At 36.6% G+C, this 23,015-nt stretch overlaps 1 protein-coding gene across 1 annotated transcript in view; it reads right to left on the reverse strand.

Moving 5' to 3' along the window:
- Nucleotides 1–10,099, reverse strand: part of LOC115209179 (activated CDC42 kinase 1) — a 228,873-nt gene extending 218,774 nt beyond the window's left edge. The window contains exon 1 of the mRNA XM_029777419.2: nucleotides 9,664–10,099. The gene's annotated coding sequence lies outside the window, so the exon portion shown is untranslated. The remainder of the gene's footprint in view (nucleotides 1–9,663) is intronic.
- Between the last annotated feature and the right edge of the window lie 12,916 nt (nucleotides 10,100–23,015).

Here is a 23,015-nt window from a genome sequence, read left to right on the forward strand (position 1 = left end):
GTGAAGTGAACAAAAATTATTAGTTTCTTAAAAGAAAATAAATTGGCTTATTAGTTAGAAATTGAACCAATTCCTGTTGCCAAAATAGTTTTAATGGTGCTGCAACATCTCGTTATATAAACTACACTAGGTGAAAAATGAAACAGAACAGAATTTATTTTCTGATCTTGGGGAAAAAATAATTACATGCTATTTTTCACTTATACTGAATTCAAAATTTTTTTAAAAACTTATACATGAAAAAATAAAATGTTAATGTTGTAAGCGCACAAAATAAATAAAATGAGTAAAAGTTTCTCAGAAGTAAATGAGAATAAGAAAAGTTTAGGAAACATGAAGTCAAATGGTAAAGTAAAAGCACTCTTATAAAATAATACAAAATTGGTTTCATTTAAAAGATCAATTTCCTATGTCTTTCTGAATGCTTATACTTCTATGATTATAATAATGATTCCTTAACATGGGCACAAGGCCACAATTTTTTCTATTTAAATTGTGGGCGGGGGTGGGGAGTAGACAGTTGATTATATCAATTCCAGGGCTTCAATAATTTTTTTTATCAATCATGGAAGGATAAAAGGCTAAGTCAGTCCTTAGAGGATTTGAATTCAAAGCATACAAACTTAACTACAGGTTTTCCTCCTCAAATTCATCGTTATCAACCTCAGTTATATCAATATCAAATTCATCGTTGTCAGCATCAATTTCATTATCTTCAGCCTCAATTATGTTGTCATCTATCTTGATTTTGTCATTTTCAACTTCAATTTAAATGTCATCAGTGTAGGGCAGAGTAAATTTTTTTTTTATAAACAGGTATTGATATCAGTGATTACTTGTTAAAGAATTATAAAAGAGTATAAACAGTAAAAAGTTTTGTAAACTATTACAAATTTTGTATAATAAAAATTGTCACACCTTACATTACCATAAATATACATATAGTTAGTGTATTAGGTATAAAATTACATTACTATACTGCATCCTGAAACAGCACATATTCTCTCTTAATGACCCCATAAGCTTGCTAGCATCCAATATGTAGAGCTTTCAACTAGTAGCTCTTGCATCCACAAGTTGTTTGTAAAAAAATCATGTACAACACAACAAAAGCAAATATCAATTTACCTTCTTATTCATTATTCCCATTTCTTAGCTCTCTTAACATATTCCTAAAAAGGGAATATGTCAAGAGAGTTAAGAAATGAGAATAATGAGTAAAAGGTTAAAATGATGTTATATATTTGGTCTTTGTCGTGTTGGTACCACTCTGTATGGAAAATGATAAGTTGAAGCTCCCCATCAGCAACCTGAGAGAAGAATTAGTGGTGACCCATGCTAAGGAATTGTTACAATACCAAGACTCCTGTGACCCTAAAGACTTTCAGGTTATCACTGAAGTGAGAACAGAACAGAAGTGGAGAGCAGGAGTGGGGCTATCAAGATGAAGTCATGGGTAAGATACAGAGTGCTCTTGGGCATCATACCTTATGGAAGGGCTGGCTTGAGTAGTAATACAACATCTCATGATGACAAGGTGAAAGGAAAGGAATGAGGTGCAAGTATTGTCTGAGGAGGAACAAACCAACAGAAGCTGAGATGAGGCACCAGGACACCTTGCTAAGATGGAACAAAGTGGTAGCATGCAAAGTATGACCTTTGGAGAGCAGACACCAAATAGAAACTCTAATTTAGGCAGTTTATGATACCTTACCTAGTCTATCCAACTTGCTCAGCGGGGGAAAGTTGGAGTTACCAGCTTTCCCACAGTGTCTGAAGAGAGGAACCCTGGAGCATATCCTCAGTAGTTGGCCAAAAGCCCTGGGAAAGGGACATTATTGCTGGAAACATGATCAGATTTTGATGGTCATAGCCGCATAGCCAACACCATCCAAAGTGAATTTAGCCATAGCAAGCACCTCTGTTCTACAAAGAAGATTATCACCTTTGTCAAGGCTGGTGTGAAGATGCTAGCTGTCAGGTTTGCCTCTCTGGGCCAACATGCAACAGCAAAAGATTGGGAGCTGAATGGTCAACCTGAGCAAGCAACTGTAGTTCACAGAACTGTTGCTTCAACATCACTAAGACTGGATAGGATGCTGATCTCAAAAGCATCCAAGCAGGTGGTTCTATTAGAACTTTCTTTTCTCTGTGAGGATCACACTGGGGAGGCAAATAAGAGTAAAAGAAGGAAATATTTGGGCTGGTGGAACTATGCCAGAGCAATGGGTGGCAAGCAAAAATGATCCTATTGAGGCGAGATGCAGAGGTTGGCAGGTTAGTCCTCTCTGCAAAGAGCTTACAACATGCTGTGCATCACCGGAACAAGTAGGCAGAAGGCCATCAAGGCCTGTGGAGACAGTAGAGGTTGCTTTAAGGTAGCTGTGAATCAAGAGGTGAAGGCTGTGAAAGGAGCAATGCTAATTGGGTATGGACTGGGATTTAATCAACCTTGGCTGGGCCACCTGGGTGAGAGTATCCAATTTTCAAAGACTTGAAACACATAATGACCCCAGGAAACATCAGTGATGATGTGTCAAACTGCATCACAAGATAACATATGGAAAAACTATACAGGTAGTTTACATCTAATGCATTAAATATATGCATATATGTGATAATGTAACATGCAAGTATTTTTATTATACAGAACTTTTAATTCTTTACAAAACTTTTTAATTTTTACACTCTTTTACAATTCTGTGACAAGTAATCACTGATATCAACCCATTTATAAGAAAAAACTTCCATCTACAGTAATGACAATTAAGTTGTTGATAATAAAATCAAAAGTCAACAACATAATCAACACTGAAAATAATGAAATTGAGGCTGATGATGAATTTGAAGTTGACAATGACAAATTTGAAGAGGGAACTCTGTAAAAGCTCCAGGGCCTTTTATCTATGTGCCCTCTACCAAATCTCTCAATCTACTGTCCTCTCCTATGAATATAATCAAACTAAGATCACAATTTATTTATGAAATGTTATTGTATTCTTTTAGAAAGAAAGAAAAAAAATAACTATCTGTAAATTTCAGATGGGGATTAACAGGCTTCATAAAATACAGAAGTCTGCAAATTTTATCTATTGAAATCAGAGTCAAGACACACAAGAAGCAGTGAAATTATATATTTATATTCCAACATCAGAATATACCTTTAATCAGTTTACCATGGATATAAGAAGGGCAGCTTAAACATAAAAATACATGACTTCATTCTGAACTCCAGAAATATTGTTGAGTTAAAAATAGTTATAAGGTTAATAAAATAATTGTAATGATGTTTATAACAATGATTATTACAAACTTACATAATGTAATTTAAAAGCATTCTCTAGATAGTTTTATTATGGACACAAGAGACAATTTAAACACAAAAATAACATTATATGATTCTATTTTAAAACTGAAAACCAGAAATGTTCAATTAAAAATAGTTATGTTATTTGGTGCAGTTGTATTTTAGAAAATTATGAGATAATATTTCTATAACAAAAGCCACATAGACAAAACATACACAGGCAAAACAAATAGAACCTTTCAAACAAAAAAAAAAGATATGTGTATTCTAGTATCCATAGTAAAGTGACTGCTTCACTTTAATCTTGTTAATTACATCACCATAATCACTGTCTTAACATTCTCTTTTCCTTGCTGGCATGGGTTGAAAGAATTTGCATTATAGTATATATTGTTACTCCTCTTAATCTTGTGTTACCTTAGCAAGTTAAACTGAAGCACAATAACTGTTGAGATTAAGATGGACTGTTAAACCACCTGAAAGCCACCTGCTAATGTGTTCCAACAATGGCACTCAACTCAAGGAGGTCAGCAATATCAAGTACCTAGGATCCTATGTTGCTGGCAGTAAAAAAGATTTCCTGATATACAAGAAACAAGCCTGAAGTGTCTGTAACAAATTTCAAAACATCTGTTAATCAAATATTCCAAAGTCAACAAGGCTGGCCTTCTCGAAGGCATATGTAGAGAACATTCTTCTTTATAGAGTCAAAACTTAGTCTATGAAGGAGGTTCAAGAAAACACTGGTGGTATGTACATCATGCTTGTCATGAAAGCTCAAAACATCTCATGAAGTAAGCACAAGACAAAAGCGATTTATGAACATTTCCACCCAATTCTACTAAAGCAAAACGAATATGACAGGGTGAGAATACAGCTCCATGATAGATGAGTGGTTTCAGGCAGATGGTTAGTATAGATACTTAAACTATCCTAGGATGATGTAGTATATAATGTATGTATTTATGATTGGTGCACCACCAGTTTCAGATGTGAGAATTAAATTTTAGTGTCAGGTATTATGTAAAGAGTTAATCACTGACAAAAATTATTTTCTAGCTTTCTTATTTTTCAAACTATCAAGAGCCATATTATCCAATGTATCCTTTCCTTATTTAAGATAGTAGTATATGTAGTTTGAGAGTAATGTGGATATTATTTTAAACCACACTGACCAATGTCAAGTAGCCATACTGACATTGAATTATTGACCTGAGGATACCTGAAATTGTTAGATATAGTATTTGCAGATTAATATCTCATGGTATCCTTTATGCTTAGATATCCCAAGGACAGTTTCTCCTTTCTTCAATATGGATGAAGAATTAATTGCCACATATCTCATAAAATTACCATTGCTATAATTGAAAATAGTGTATTTTCTTCCCTAATTTCATATTTAATCTGCAAATGTACAATAAACATAGAAATCCAGCCACTATATTCACTAATCCTAGTGTTTTCAACAAGAAAATTTCAATGAACTACATGACATGAAAACAGCTAAAAGACACTACCAAAACAGAACAGGAGGAGACATGTGGGATGGAGAGATGGTGAAGAGGTCACAAGATGTGTAACAAAAGATTTCAGACAAAGAACACTAAAATAATAATAATAATAATAATAATAATAATAATAATAATAATAATAATAAGGCTGAAGTGAAGAATGAATATATAGTGCATGTGGTTAATTAGCAGGGAAAGAAATGGCCATTCCCAAATATAACAATACGGAAGAGTTAAAAATCCAATTACAGTGCTTCATATTAATAACAACCATTTGGTTAGTTACATATGTTGATAATGGTTTCTATAATCATGTAGAATTTTACATAAATTTTAACAAAAAAATTATTGTACTTGGCTTACAGTGAAAAGTACATTACCAAAGTCAAAAATAAAACCTTTCAAACATAAAATATACTCCTGCTATTTGGAAATAATCTATTGATTATATTGGCACAGGCCTAGTAGTTAGGGTATTGCACTTATGATCACTAGATTGATTCCCAGCATGTTGTGTTCATGTGCAAAACACATTGTTTAGCTCTAGTGCTGTGTAGTGACTGGCATATCAAAGAATAAATCCAATGTTTCCTATGCATGTCATAAAAGTCAACTAAAAGAGTTTGAGGTAGAATTTGTACTCCAACCTTGTAAAACCCTCACCTGCAATGCCCTATGGGTTGAAGGATTGTCACCTCCATGGTGCAAAAGTGTAGGGAATTACCAACAAATGGTGGATGCAGCAACACACTGTTACAGCACATGCCCCCACCACTACTAATTGGTAAACTTTACAGGTATACCAAGATATAAAAGGAAAATTCAAGACTGAATAAACCTGAAACACAATAAACTAAACAGTAAGTAAAATTAACAATTTTCTCATGGATTTCTTGAATACAGAAAGCAAATTAATTTAAGCAGGAAATTGTAATATAATCTTGACTCAAGTTTTCAAAATTACATTGAACTAAGAAAATTAATTCCCATCTGCAAATTGAAGTTGAAGCTGTTTTTCAAGAGTCTGATCACTTACCTAGACCTTTCTCACACTTAAACCTAAATGATATATGAGAGAATTTTATATAAAAATACTCACATCACATAGGTAGTATGGTCACTTGGAAAGAATATGTAAGCTACTTAAAGCTAGAAATTCATGGTAATTGGAATTGAAAAAAAAAACAGAAAAAAACTAATGGAAATTTGGCCTACTAACTGAAATGAGCTGATTTATATGACAAGTTGACTATAAACTAAATGATGACAGCAAACTAAGATGATATATCCAAACCTCAGCAATAGAGAAAGGTAGTAAAATATTTTAATGTCTAGTTTTCCAATGTGGTATCAGTTAAATCTATGGCCCAGTATCCATGGTGATGTCTCAATCTTTGCTAATCATATCAATGATGTCAAACATCTGATCTGCATAATTCCTTCCAAGTCTTCCTAAAGTTTATGACAATCCTTTATCCATCATATGCAATATATATATATAATAATACAAAGACATGTATGTATATATATATATATATATATACACACACACATTTGTGTGTATATATGTACGTGCATGCATATATATATATATATACACACACACACACACACACACACATACATGCATGTGTGTGTATATATTGTCTAACCTCCAACCATTACCATACCTGACTGTCTGTCAATACTACCTCAGCACCAAAGATCGCTGATAATACATTCCCCCAAAAAGTGATTCTAACAAAAGACATTTTTCTTTTATTGTTCAATTAGCAAAGGAAACCAGCACTGTGAGTTTGTAAGTTATTTTCAGGCAGGAAACCTGGCCCAATGCTTCCAAAAGAGTGGTTTCTACAGAAGGCGTCCATGGTCAGGCAGAAACGGTTCAACAGGAAGATAGATCAGGTTTACCATCAGAGAGCAGGTACGAGCTGATGTTACTTTTGCACAGTTTCTGTCTAGTAAATTCCACTCACAAGACTAGGGTTGACACAAAATTATATTAGAAGACACTTTCTCAAGGGACTACAAAGTGGGATTAAACCCGAGACCATGTAATTTATGCCGGCAACAAATATTCTCAAAAAGTGAAAGTTAAAGTCAATCACTGACCACACACAAGGTCATCAGAGGAAATTTTTGTATGTATTGTATTATGCCTCAAAACAAAAACATATTTGCCTCAGTCTACCTATACGAAAGAAACACTGTCAATTCATAGCGCAGTTGATAAACATTAACAAAAATAATTGATCCCACTGTTTACGTTTCGCATTTGAAGAGTTATTTACACTGCTGCTTTCCATTGCTAACCCAAAAAGTAATAATAATAAAACTTTTGCATTTTCATGTTTGAGGGGCAGAAACTATGGCACATTTAAGCATACGAAACAAATTTGTAAATTAGATTTGTAGTACTCAACACCCTTTTGACATTAGAAGCCAATGAAACACTCATCAGCAGTACAGTACAGTACTGTCACTGCTCACATCGGCTAATTATACTACCTTTTGGTACCTACTTATAGATAGTTAAATTAGGCTACTGAGTGCTAAGTGTCTTGGTTATGGATACTATACATCTGTAATAGGATACGAAATCACCATGCCTACAGTTGGTTATCCATTATAACAACTTGGCCATATATGAAGCTTCATTTCTAGAACTATGCCACCTGGAAACAGAAAAACACACAACTAAACTATGATATCATTATATGATGTCAGCTGATTCAGCCAAATTTACAAGATTTTTACTCCATTTTATTGGTCTCTGCTGCTAGTGTAGTACATCTGAAATATTAACATTCAAAACTAGATGTCTAGTGTTTCTATATTCAGCACATGACTAGGTGAGGTATATAAATAGAATCACTAAGACCCTTTTTTTATTTAGCTCAGTCAACAGATTTTTTAGGCCACTCTGAATTCAAAACAAACTTCCATCTCTACAAAAGTTAAACAATACTCGAACACGCTAAATTCAAAAACATGTGAGAGGAAGAGAAAAATGGTGCCTAACTGCAACAAGAAACAATCCTTTGTATTTGAAAACCATGCTTCCCAACACCTGCTTAAAAAAAAAAAAAAAAAAAAACAATAACAATTTCTAGGACTTAATTACAATTATTTAGGAATCTACAGAAATTTCGTTGACTAGAAATTATCCACTACATTTAAGCCCTTATGAATGAGATGAATATAAAAGCAGCAGATAACAATAGATTTTTCTGTCAACTAAACCACATGAGTATCATTAATTTTCAGTTCCTAACAATAATAAAACAATAAGGGCCTATATTTTATTGCAGTTGTAACTGAAGCTTTCGGGTCAGCCTGACCTCATGTTAATAGTAAATCATATAGAATTAAAAGATAAAATTAATTGCGTTTTCTCAATATACATCAATATTAGAATTATTGACAAAACTGGTGAAGAACACTTAGGCACGCCGAATGCCTGCTTATAACTAAAAATGAAATTGAATAAAAGATCATTAATAATTCATCTCTTGGTAAACCAACTGCTTTCAATTTGAAATTAATATTTGTTTGTTTTTACAGAACTATTTACAATTCTGAGAAAGGCATTTATTCATAGTTATTTCAATTCTGCTATACAAAAATAATATTTTTTGCTTGCATTTATGAGGCTTGCCTGAAGACAACAAAGTAGAAAACTCTAACACATTTCCCGAAAGTTTCGAGAGAATTTTTTTTTTCTTTTTTTTTTGATGGAGGGAGGGGAGATTTATTTCATATTGAATGAAAATATATTCCATCATGATTATTCGTACATAAGAACAAGCTTGAAAATCAACAATGGTAATTCGAATTAAGAGCAGTGTTGATCTAATGCAGGCATGCATTACATTACAAAACAGCGTATTAATTAATAACTGCTACTTTGTTTTGAATACCTAACTTCATTACACATGAAAACATCGGCCTGGTAGGCTTCAAGAAAATATATCAACGACTTGTAACTTACTAATCGCACAAAATTTTTGAAAAATTTGCGAAGACAGAAGTTACAAAATAAAAATACTTTTTCGTTTATTAGTTTTATAATCAAGCGCTCGGCTTGAAAGGAAAAAAGAAACGGTAAAACTTTGACAGAATGGATTAAGCATATCGTTTCAGTTAGCAAAAACAAGTTAATGATAAAGGGATAAAATACTAAGTAATATTAAATTAAAGTTAATGAGGTTTAGGTTTACGAAATTAGAAACACATAAAGGTGGGTGCATTGATAAGATGAGTATAATACAAATTGTGAATTGAATGAATGTAAACGAAAATACAATCACGGTAACAGTACTGGAGAGGTTAACGAAGTTACTTTAGAAGCATGATCCGTAGTATGATCATAAATAGACTGTATGAAAAGGAGAATAAAGGTCCTAAAAGAGGAATTGTTCGAAAACAGTTACGAATAAATGTCTATGTCAACAACTCGACAACTGCAGATAGTTTCAGTACCAGATTTGGAATGTGTACTGAAGTGGCGTGATGCTCTTTCGGAAAATGAAATATCTTATCTGTAGCACAGTAAGAGACTGATAGTATGATTACGGGTTAGAGGAAGAAATAGCTGATTTTTAAAAACTGTTCAGAGTTACAGAACAATATAAACATGTACACGCCTTTACGTTAAGTATGTCAAACGGTCACATATATAAACAGTTCGAACCCAGAGAACACTAATTAGCCATTCTAAATTTTCATTATATTAAGAATGTCCACCGATGTTAATATTTCGCTTCTTGGTAATAAATACACTTTGAAGTAACTTCAATAAAAGTAAAAGATCACAGAAAAGAAAATTACAAAATTTCGACTCACCTTTGTATGTAGAAAGACAAAACTATTTAAAAGATTAGCTAGTAAGAATGATACTAGTAAGGTCCTTCAATAAGTGGCAAAATGTTTGAAACAGAAATATGCAGAGCAAGTGAGGTATTAATAATAATTAATAATCCGCTGGGCACACGTCGTCCCATAGTAAACTGTTGGGACCACTTTTCCTTCGTACAGCCATGTCATGCTCCCCGTACATCCTTCCGTTACGAACAACTTTTAATCGCTTCACCATGATCTGGTCTAAAATGGAAACCGGCAATATTGCCAAAGAGAGCCAGCAGTGTTTAAGTACAGCTGTCGTGTTTATAATAGTATTAAATATTGCGATTTCATATGGATTCAGTGAAATTGTAATGTAGCAGCAGCAAACCACCATGTTAGCTGCGTCTCATAGTGCACAGTTCGAAAATAACATTCTGTAAAATCTATATTCTGCTATAATAAACCAGGACTATAAGAACAAGTTTTATAAAGCGTTCGACAATTGTATTCTAATAATGCTCACTACGCTATTCCTATATTCTCTATGTTCGGAAATTAAATAGCTTATTCTTTACTAGTTTCTTATCAAAGTATTTAGCAGAAATGTTTCTCTCTCTTGATTGTTGTTTTTGTAAAGCTTTTTCTTTTCAATTGTCGATTGACAGATTCCTCCTTATATATATATTTATAAATGGAGAAATGTATATATATCTTTTATCTTTTCTTTCATTTGTTTCAGTCATTAGACTGCGGCAATGCTGGGGCACCGCCTTGAAGACATTTTAGTCGAATGAATCAACTCCAGTACTTTTTTTAAAGCATGGTATTTATTCTATCGATCTTTTTTTGTTGAACGGCTAAGTTACAGTGACGTAAACACACTAGCACCGGTTGTCAAGCTGTGGTGGGGTACAAACACATATACTCACTCACAGAGAAACATATATACGACGGGCTTCGTACAGTTTCTGTCTACCAAATCCACTCACAAGGTTTTGGTTGGCCTAAAGGTATTGGAGAAGACGCTTACCCAAGGTGCCATGCAGTAGGACTGAACCTGGAGCCATGTGGTTGGGAAGCAAGCTTCTTACAACACAGCTGTGCTTGCACTTATATAATGACAGTAATCATAAATGTTTAAGGTATAGATAGAAAAAAAACACTTTCAAATTTTCAATATTCACAAAAATTTTCAGAAAATTCGTAAAATTATTTTCATGTTGAACTAACTAAAGAATGATGTACTTTTTCTCCAAGAACTTTGCTAATATAAATCAGTAGTTTTTAATTGCTAACTAAAAAGAAAAGTAATATATCAGTAAGAATCTGTAATTTCTTAATTATTATGTAAATATTAAATGTAAATATATATAAATATAGATTTCAGATTTTGACATAAGGCCAGTAGTTTCAGGGGAGGAGATAAGTTGATTACATTGACCCCAGTCTTCAACTGGTACTTATTTTATGGACCCCAAAAAGATGAAAGGCAAAAGTCAACCTCTGGAATTTGAGTGCAGAACGTAAAGACAGATGAAAGACCACTAAGCATTTTGCCTGGCATGATAACAATTCTGCCAGCTCACTGTGTTTAATAATTATAGAGATTTACATTTGCCTGAAATTTCAATCAGATTGGTCTCTTATCATGATCAGCTGATGCATTCATACATGTATACATAGTGCTAAATTGGATTCTAACGGGGAACCATTATTTGTAAACTAAGCTGGATCTTGTCCACTAGGCCAAAGGCACATTGCAGCTAAGAAACAAAGGTTCCTCATTTAAATCATAGCAATATGCATACACTAAGGAATACCAAACTGATGAACTGATCAAAGAGTCAAACAACAATGAAGTGAATATTTTTTTAAACATAATATCTCTCCAGAGGAGGTTAATTGTCTAAAAAAATATAACATCCAACAATAACTTGTATTAAACATTTAGATATTTAGTTAGTATATCAGTAGTTAAAGTTAAATCTTTTTCTAAATCATAAGGATCTCTAATAGCCAAAATTCAATTCGAATATCCATAACTTTAAGCATATTAAAGATAAACTTCCACTGGACTGGATGCTAGCCTATCAAAGGTAGGTAACTTTCCCAAAATGCATTTTACTAATTTCTCACTACTAAGGGAACGGAATGAATATAGAACTAAGAACCCTTCTGTGAGACACAACTAAACAAATAACTGTGATACATTTGAACTTACAAGCTGTGATGCTGCAGCTGTCCCATGCTGTACTCACTTAGCAATCCATATTTCTGAGATGAGTAATCAGCAAATCAATTACGCTGGACAGACTAATTAATTTCATTTTTTTGGTTTTTTTTGTATTTCCCATGGTGATCAGTATAGTCTCTAGTGATCTTATGTGTGTGTTGAAACTTTTATTTTCATATATAACATATAAATATGTACATCTTTTAGAACATTGTCGTTTTATAAGATTTTGCTGGCAAATTTTAAAATTAACATAAACATTTACTTACATGAAAGAAAATTACCAGAGAATTTTCTTCTGATTCTTCCAAATCTTTCTGTTAAAACTCTATTGAAGCCATTTGTGGGGAATTTTTTTATCACAGCAACTGGTCGCACACCACAAGGTTTACCAGAACCTACTGAGGTGAGCCAGCATGCTCACAGTATTACCACGGGCAATAGGGAGGCTACAGCATTGGGAAAGCCAAGTGCCCTCATGGGCATCACCTGACACCTCGGTGAGGTGAGCTGCCAACGTTGACATGTCTTATATAACAATGGCATCTTGAGTTTTGAAATAAGTTAGCCTATGAAAGTATATTTACATATCTTTTATCTTTTGTTTCAGTCTTGTGAGACTGCGGCCATGCTGAAGCACTGCCTAGTAGAATTTTTTGTTATAAAGGGGTTGATAGAATAAGTACCAGGCTTTAAAGAAAAAAAGTATTTATTTGTTTTTTAAAGCCTGGTACTTATTCTGTCAACCCCTTTTGTTGAACCACTAGATTTCAGGAATGTAAACACAACACAAATTGTCAAGCAGTGATGAGGGACAAACATGGAAACAAAGACACACACATGCGGTTGTATATATATATATATATATATATCATCATCACCATCATTTCACATCCATTGTCCATGCTGGCATGGTTTGGATAGTTTGACCAGGACTAGCAAGAAGCTGGAAGGCTGCACTAGACTCCAGTCTGATTTGGCATGGTTTCTATGGCTGGAGGCCCTTCCTAATGCCAACCACTCTGAGGGTGTAATGGGTGCTTTTAAGTGCCACCGGCACGGGTGCCATTTACATGATGCCAGTGTCTGCCATGACTGTGATTTTACTTGGCTTGATGGATCTTCTTTTCAAGCACAGCATAATGCCAAAGGTCTTGGTCATTGCCTCCATGAAGCCCATCACTCGAAAGGAACTTTTCACATGCCACTGGCATTAGTCACTTTGCCTCTGTGAGGTCCAATGCTCAAAAGGTGCTTTTTACATGCCACTGGCACAGGTACCAGTTATGTGACACCAGCATCAGCCATGACTAGAATTTCACTTGGCTTGATGGGTCTTTGAAGCACAGCATATCGCTAAAGGTGTCAGTCACTAGTCATTGCCCCTGTGAGGCCTAAAGTTTGAAGATCATACTTCACTACCTTGTCCCATATCTTCCTGGGTCTACCTCTACCACAGGTTCTCTCCACAGTTAGAGATCGGCACTTCTTTACACAGCTATTCTCGTCCATACACATCACATGATCATACCAGTGCAGTCGTCTCTCTAGTACACCATATCTGATGCTTCTTATGCTCAACTTTTCTCTCAAGATGCTTACACGCTGTTGAACATGCACACTGACATTACACATCCAATGAAGCATACTGGCTTCATTTCTTTCAAGCCTACACATGTCCTCAGCTGTCACATCCCATGTTTCACTGCCATGTAAAATAAGTATATACATATGTATGTGTGTATCATCATCATCATCATCATCGTTTAACGTCCGCTTTCCATGCTAGCATGGGTTGGACGGTTCAACTGGGGTCTGGGAAGCCCGAAGGCTGCACCAGGCCAGTCAGATCTGGCAGTGTTTCTACAGCTAGATGCCCTTCCTAACCCCAACCACTCCATGAGTGTAGTGGGTGCTTTTTATGTGCCACCGGCACAGGTGCCAGACGGAGCTGGCAAACGGCCACGATCGGATGGTGCTTCTTATGTGCCACCAGCATGGAGACCAGACGAAGCTGGAAAACACGATAGAGAGAATTAAAACATTTGGACAGATAGACAATACATAGGTGGACAAGAGAAACAACAATTAGAAGAACAGGCAAAACAAAGGCAGGTCATTCTTGGCTTTCTTTCATCAGTCAAGTCCCAGAAGTCACGACCATTTCAGGCAGTTACACTTGAGATGGTTCAATCTGGTTGTCCCCCAAAAAAGTATAAGCTAAGAGCATTAGACCCTTTTGTAAGAAAGCTAGCGAATGTGTACGGTAACAAAAGCAAAAAAAAAACAAATAAATAAAAACAGAGAACATGGTATACAATTACAAATACAAACAACAAGAAATAACAACTGGCGTCTTTCAACTGAGAATGAATCAAATTGAGCTGGCATGTATGAAGTGAAAGCCTAAAGGCAGGAACATGGGAGGCGAACACAAGAAGTGTTGACGGTTGGCAGTCAGGCCAAGAAAGAAAGATCATGGCTGGCCAGACACCAGTCATGTGAAAGGAGGAGAGATGGGTAGGAAACAGCGGGATTGAAGGATTAGAAAAAAAAATTAGAGACAGAGAGAAAGGCACAGGGGAGATAAACTAGTGGGAGTTAAAGAAAGAGAGGGCCAAGAAATGTGAAAGAGGGGAGTGAGAAAAAGGAAGGAAAATGAGAGGGAGAATAAAAGATAGAGTAAGAGTCGTACAAAATTTAGATACATACTTTCTATAAGGTAAGTAGAAGGGTGTACATACACCGCTACATATATGTGTATATATATATATATATATAAATGGAACAAAAACACAGTATAGAGCATTAAAACATTCGGACAGATAGATGATACATAGGCAGACAAGAGAAACAACAATTAGAAGGACAGGCAAAAAGAGACAAGTCATTCTTGGCTTTCTTTCATCAGTTAAGTCCCAGAAGTTATGACCATTTCAGGCAGTTACACTTGAGATGGTTCGATCTGGTTGTCCCCAAAAAGTCTAAGCTAAGAGCATTAGACCCCTTTGTAGAAAAGCTAGCGAATGTGTACAGTAACAAAAACAAATAAACAAAAAGTGGAGAACATGGTACACAATTATGAATGTATGTATGTATACATACATACATATATATATATATATATACACACAGACATACACCTTTAATTTTCAAAATCTTTTATTTAATATGCAAAGCGAATATTTGAAATGTAATCGATAGGTAGGACTACATACTATAGTATTTAGTTGACATTCCCTTTGCAGTTTTTAATTCAGAAACTCTTTTTGGCATTGAACTGATGAGCTTTGTGATTGTCTCTTGTGGAATTTCTGCCCACTTTTCATGCAACAACCGAAACAATTCATCTTTAGATTTAGGTTTCTGTTGAGTTTTTTTGTATAGCTCTATCCAGTATGCTCCAAAGCATACTGGATAGAGCTGTAACTATTGACAGGAGGAGATCCAGTTGTTTTGAAGACACCTTCATGCACCCCATGTAGGTCTCTTTTTTGGAGGATACTGAAGAGTTGTGAGCCTTTGAAACCCAAGTTGTTGCATTATCTCATCCTGTATCCAAATGGCAATTTTGGGACCTTTGGCACTATGCAGTGGCACCCCATTTTGCTGTTTGTCTAACTTTCAATGCAAAAGTTTAGTACATGTCTTCCCTGGATTTTCCAAGTGTATATTATTGCATATATTTCCTTCCTTCATTTTAGGGAGTAGCGACTTTTCAACCTCTCTCAGTAGCTGACATATCACATTGAGATGATCATTGTGTAGCTTCACTGGATTGTTTTGAGTTCCGCTGTTAATTTTACACTGTGTGGTGAACATAGTTGGGAGCATTAGTCTAAATGGTTAAGAATAAATTCCTACAAAGGACCATCTTAGTTTCCCGTTCTTTCATTGTTAAAGTTCTAAGAATCATTTGGCTAATTGCCTGCATTTTATTAAAGATGCATCATTACTCATGTCAAAGCCCAGGTCATGCAGAGATTTTGATTCAGTGATCACAGTACTTCCTGGGTCAGTGTATCCTGTTTGCATTTCATTCAGCTTCATGTACTGGTAGTGCAGGGCTTGGGATTTTCCAGAATTAAACTGCCTGCTATTGTCTTCAGCCCACCAATATATTGTGTCCAACTTCTGTTGCAAGTGCACAACATCTCCAGAGTTCTGTATCCTCTGAGAGACTTTTGTATCATTTGCATTACAAACAAGAGTGGGTATTAATCAAAGTTTACAGTATCGTATATCCATTACAGCCAACTTTACTAATCAGTTTTGCACTGGGTTTTAAACTGGGTGTTAGATACCAGTGTAGTTACATAATACTGCTTGCTCATCAGAACTAGCAGGTATGGAAAAATATGACTGCAGTCACCATATTTTTTTCTATAAAAACAAACTTATATATATAATGACACTGATCATCATCCTCATCATCATCATCATCATCATCGTTTAACGTCCACTTTCCATGCTAGCATGGGTTGGACGGTTCAACTGGGGTCTGGGAAGCCCGAAGGCTGCACCAGGCCAGTCAGATCTGGCAGTGTTTCTACAGCTAGATGCCCTTCCTAACGCCAACCACTCCGTGAGTGTAGTGGGTGCTTTTTATGTGCCACCGACACAGGTGCCAGACGAGGCTGGCGAACGGCCACGCTCGGGTGGTGTTTTTTACATGCCACCGGCACGGAGGCCAGGCGAGGCTGGCACGGCCACGATCGGATGGTGTTTGTTACGTGCCACCAGCACAGAGGCCAGTCAATGCGGTACTGGCTATGGCCACGTTCGGATGGTTTTCTTATGTGCCACCGGCACTGATACCACAAAACTACAAATTCCATTGATGTTCATCAATTTTGATTTGATTTGATTTTCACTTGCCTCAACAGGTCTTCACAAGTAGAGTTATGTGTTCCAAGAAGGAAGGTATGCACAGGTGGACTGACTACGTCCCAGGTAGGGGCCATGGGTTATGGCCTCACTTGTCCTGCCGGGTCTTCTCGCACACAGCATACTTCCAAAGGTCTCGGTCTCTGGTCATTTCCTCGGTGAGACCTAAAGTGCGTATTTAATGTTCATATTCCCTGGTAGCATAGACTGAATGGTTTGACAAGATCTAACAGGTGCAAGGAAGCAACATGCTTCAATGAGTGCTTTGACAGGATCTCTACAGCTAGATGTCCTTCCTAATGCTAAACCACTATCCAGGGTGTAATGTGTGCTTTTCCATAGTATCAGAACTCATGAAGTCACCAGACAGAATTAATATCTTCTTTGACTGAATGAGGCTACAGTAGAGAGGAGGGTGGCTTTATGCTAGAATATGATGGGTTAAAGCAGTTCTCAATCAGGGTCCACATGGACATCCATATAAGATTTTGTTGTTAAATTTCATATGCAATAAATTGGTTACATTTCTACAATATACAAAATAATTTAAACAATTTTTTGTACAGTCCCTAATAATATTTTATTATAAAAATACAAAAGGATTTTGTTATTTACAACAAATGACAATGGAGGTAAAGTATGAGAGAAGGGACCAGAACAGAAGTGGTTTCTCACTGTAGAGGAGCAACATGGCAACTCACATTAGGGAAGGAAGGGTGGGAGTGAGAGGGATGGAACTGGAAAGAGATAAAATAGCAATGACGGAAGTGTTAGTCTGGACTTTCAAGATAGGAAGTGAGTGAGGACAGGAGAACAGAAAGTGTGGTTAGCTTGAGATTGCAAGAGTGCATGCAAGAGGGATGGAGACTAGGTGAGGAGATGAATATAATGAAGAATAATGAAGAATTGGGGGATGATAAATAGGGAAGATAAGAAAGAGCAGATGACAACTGTTGGGTAGGGCTGAGGTATGGATGTAATGAATGGTGGATAAGAGGTGGGGTGAACAATGATATGTATGAGTTGGAGGGGAGGTGAGGAAAAGTAGGAAATGACTGAAGTGCAGAAAAAGTGTGGGTGAAGGACAGAAAATAGTAATAGTAGTTCAGTAGATAGGGAAAGGATGAGAGAGGACATTAGAAAGAGAGGGGTAGGGAGAGAGAGATGATGTGTGGTTGAGAGTGATCAATGTAAGATGTGGGTGGAGAGGACAGTATGAAGACTGAATGATGGATAAGTTAAATGTTCCCTGATAGTAAGAAGGATAAGTGGTATCAGGGTAAAAACTGAAGTATGCAGTTTTGCTCACATTTAATTACAGCAGCAGAATACTATAGTTAGAGAGATGATAGGTATTGGAGATGTCTTGAGTAGGAAATTGGGTAGGTGGGACAGTTGTATATGTACACACACACACACACACATCATTTAATATACACAGGATTTGAAATGAACTACTTTAAATTTCATGCTTTCAATTGTACTATATTTGGGTGTGCTTGTATAGCATGCTTTGTAATATCAGGCAATCTTTCAGACTCTACTGAAGAGTACACACAGCATGCTATGTTCTGAGTTTAAATATTACTCAGGTTCTACTTTTCCTTTCATCCTTCTGAATTGATAAAATAATTACAAGTCAATACAGGTGTTGAAATATTGACTATAACTGAGAAAATGACTCTCCAGAATGGCCACAGTAACAATTCAAAGTGAATTACTCTTTTGCAATCCCTCCGGATAGAGAGAAGAACCTTTTTCCCATGAAGTTCCCTTCTCGGTTGTGGTTCCCTTTTACCAAGCCACTGTTTATGACGTTTAGCATTTCAACAGAAGATCCATTTTTCATCACCAGTCACAAGTCTATCCAAAAAGGGTGAAATGAGTTCACGAGAATGGAGAGAAGAGCAGATGTCAACTTGAGATATGCGGTTGCTTTTGGACAATTCATGTGGCACCCATTTTCCAAGTTTAGGAACCTTTCCAAGTTGTTGAAGATAACTATGAACAGTTGTATGGTTTGAACTAAGCTTTATTGCCAATTCTTCATAAAATACATAAAAATAATTTTTAATTCCATTAGACATTCTAAAATACCATTAAATTTCATTCAATTTTAAAAATGGGTTAAATTGGACAGAACTTATGGGATGACTTGATAACATTTAAGGGGATGAGGCTAACTAATTAGATTGATCCCAATACTCAACTGATACTTATTTTTTCGACCCTGAAAAGATGGAAAGCAAAGTCAACCTCGATGTGGAATTATTTATATATGTATATAATGAAAATCATTTCCCTGTGGCCTCTCTTTTCAAGAAAATGATACTGAAGTATTTGAATTACTTTATAGCTTCAATATGTAACCCATTCAATGATATAGGTGACACTCACTTTTATGTGAGAGTCTCTATAAATAGTAACCAAATCATTTTCAAAATTACACTTGATTGTCTTCAAAAAGGAAGTACGTATTTGATCATTCAATTACAACTAGACTGTGTCTGAAAGACAATACAGGAATAGTCACAACTTGTCATAGGTATCTTAGACTACAGCTTGACTTTGGGCTAAACAACAATTGATTTTATTTCTTTTTCTTAAATGGAATTAAAAGTGTGACATTAAAGAATTAATGATTTACCCCAATACTAAGAAATACCCCGCCACACTTTGTATTTCCCCACCTAAATTCTCTTTTTCTTTCTTTTTTTTTCTTTTTGCATGAAAGGGTGAGGTCAAGAGAAATCAAGGTCAACAATGTAGCATTCAAATAGTTACACTCCAATAAAGAAAGTGAATCAATCAATGGCTGTTCCTTATCAGTTGTTTATTAATAGGTAAATTCAGACAAAGGTATTAAAGGTGCAAAGGAGTGGTCAAGCACAGCGACTTCTTCCTGAAATACTAAGAAATATAATAACTCTTATAAATATAGAAGTGAGTGAGACAGGAAAAAGATTAGTCACTTGTGGAAGGATTGGTATAAAAGTCACACCTTAGCAATCCCAATCTCTCAATATCTTGAATTAAATGAATTACATTATGAGGTAAGTTTTTACAGATATTGATCTATGTGTGTGTGGTGCATGTTTTTTTTGTGTGTATATATATATATATAAGCATCCTTACACCCACCTGTATGTCTACATTCCATTATAGTCTAAGTCAGTTCATGTTGGTGACATGGGTAACCATGTCTGTACAGTATGACTGGAGTATTTTGAATAAAGTGGAGAATAAAACAGAAAACAAATATCAGATGAGGAGTCAAAGGAATTAGGAATTAGATAATATTCAAACTAGTTCCAGCGGTCCTGACCCATCCAACTTTAACAGTGGCTATCATAAATTAACGAAAGGCAGTTTATGTTGATGGCTTGGATGGATATCCCAACATGAAAGAGAATAACTTGTTCTCAAATATATATACATACATATATATAGTTATGCTAAATTCTGTTAAAAACATAGTAGAGTACAGTATAAAGCTCACCCACCTTCAGATTTCATCCAGTGCTATCCACTTGTAGTATTATACACATTCCAGGTTTGTGTTTGGGCTTCTGTTATATGTGAATAGATAATTGAAAAAATTGGAATCATCAAGAAGGAGTATGGTTGGACATTTATTTTCAGTAACTACAATTGTTTCTATACAATGTAGTTCTCCAGGCATGCAGGTACTTGATTATGCAACCGTTTCCTTGCATTATGAGATCTAGTTGTGTTTCTTTAGGTGATACATATATATATATATATCGACTGGCCTCCGTGCTGTGGGCACAACAAACACCATCCGATCGTGGCCGTTCGCCAGCCTCATCTGGCACCTGTGTCGGTGGCACATAAAGACACCATCCGAAGACCCGGCGACGTAGTCAGTCCACCTGTGCATACCTTCCCTCTTATGACACTTGTGAAGACCTGTTGAGGCAAGTGTGTGACACTTGTGAAGACCTGTTGAGGCAGAGGCAAGTGTGTGACACTTGTGGAGACCTGTTGAGGCAAGTGTGTGACACTTGTGAAGACCTGTTGAGGCAAGTGAAAATCAAACCAAATCAAAATAGATGAACATCAATGGAATTTGTATCTTTGTGGTTCCAGTACCGGTGGCACACAAGAAAACCATCCGAACGTGGCCGTAGCCAGTACCGCATCGACTGGCCTCCGTGCTGTGGGCACAACAAACACCATCTGATCGTGGCTGTTCGCCAGCCTCATCTGGCACCTGTGTCGGTGGCACATAAAAACACCATCCGAAGACCCGGCGACGTAGTCAGTCCACCTGTGCATACCTTCCTACTTATGACACTTGTGAAGACCTGTTGAGGCAAGTGTGTGACACCTACTTATGACACTTGTGAAGACCTGTTGAGGCAAGTGTGTGACACTTGTGTAGACCTGTTGAGGCAACTGAAAATCAAATCAAATCAAATCAAACCAAATCAAAATAGATGAACATCAATGGAATTTGTATCTTTGTGGTACCAGTACCGTTGGCACACAAGAAAACCATCCGAACGTGGCCGTAGCCAGTACCGCATCGACTGGCCTCTGTGACGTGGGCACATAACAAACACCATCCGATCGTGGCCGTTCGCCAGCCTCATCTGGCACCTGTGTCGGTGGCACATAAAAACACCAACCGAAGACCCGGCAAGACTAGTCAGGCCATAACCCGTGGCCCCTACTTGGGACGTAGTCAGTCCACCTGTGCATACCTTCCTTCCTTCCTGTGACACTTGTGAAGACCTGTGAAGACCTGTTGAGGCAAGTGAAAATCAAATCAAATCAAATCAAAATAGATGAACATCAATGGAATTTGTATCTTTGTGGTACCAGTGCCGGTGGCACACAAGAAAACCATCCGAACGTGGCCGTAGCCAGTACCGCATCGACTGGCCTCCGTGCTGTGGGCACGTAACAAACACCATCCGATCATGGCCGTTCGCCAGCCTCATCTGGCACCTGTGTCGGTGGCACATAAAAACACCATCCGAAGACCCGGCAAGACTAGTCAGGCCATAACCCGTGGCCCCTACCTGGGACGTAGTCAGTCCACCTGTGCATACCTTCCTTCTTGTGACACTTGTGAAGACCTGTTGAGGCAAGTGAAAATCAAATCAAAACAAATCAAAATAGATGAACATCAATGGAATTCGTATCTTTGTGGTACCAGTGCCGGTGGCACACAAGAAAATCATCCGAACGTGGCCGTAGCCAGTACCGCATAGACTGGCCTCCGTGCTTTGGGGACGTAACAAACACCATCCGATCGTGACCGTCCGCCAGCCTCATCTGGCACCTGTGTCGGTGGCACATAAAAACACCATCCGAGCGTGGCCGTCTGCCAGCCTCGTCTGGCACCTGTGTCGGTGGCACATAAAAACACCACCCGAGCGTGGCCGTTCGCCAGCCTCGTCTGGCACCTGTGTCGGTGGCACATAAAATCACCCACTACACTCTCGGAGTGGTTGGCGTTAGGAAGGGCATCCAGCTGTAGAAACACTGCCAGATCTGACTGGCCTGGTGCAGCCTTCGGGCTCCCCAGACCCCAGTTGAACCGTCCAACCCATGCTAGCATGGAAAACGGACGCTAAATGATGATGATGATGATGATGATGATATATATATATATCAAATGGATATGTTATAAAACCTTTCCGCATATACAATAACAGCCATACCAACAATCCAACATACTGCCATCATCAGCTTCCCCATGGATATCACTATGTTTCGATACCTGGGCAGAACTATTCAATCTGGCGGTGTCAACAGCACTAAAATAAGTGTTGATTGGGAACAAACATACCTTAGATATCACCACATTCATTCAATATTAATTCTAGGAAGGATTAAACACTTGCATTATTAATTAGACTACAACAAAGAAACACATTTACTCTATGTACAAAAGCAGTATCGGTAAATAAATTCAATAAATAAACCTATAACTAACTCCTAAAATATCTGACTAAATAGTGACCTAGCCCTTGAAGTCCATACAGATTATATTCCCACAGTCTTCCATACCTATTAATATAAATGTGAAAGCTTTTATATTTTATTCTCTCCAAAAAACAAACTCAATTCAACTTAACTAATAATATAACTTATTCTGAGTAAATTACACTAGTTCATAATCCAAAAGTTAAAAATTAAAGCACTATATACATATTAAATATTTGTTATCCTTACATGCGTTAATGTTAAACTTATACCA

The sequence above is a fragment of the Octopus sinensis genome, linkage group LG3, assembly GCF_006345805.1.
Source record: "Octopus sinensis linkage group LG3, ASM634580v1, whole genome shotgun sequence".
In the NCBI taxonomy this organism is placed as follows: domain Eukaryota; kingdom Metazoa; phylum Mollusca; class Cephalopoda; order Octopoda; family Octopodidae; genus Octopus; species Octopus sinensis.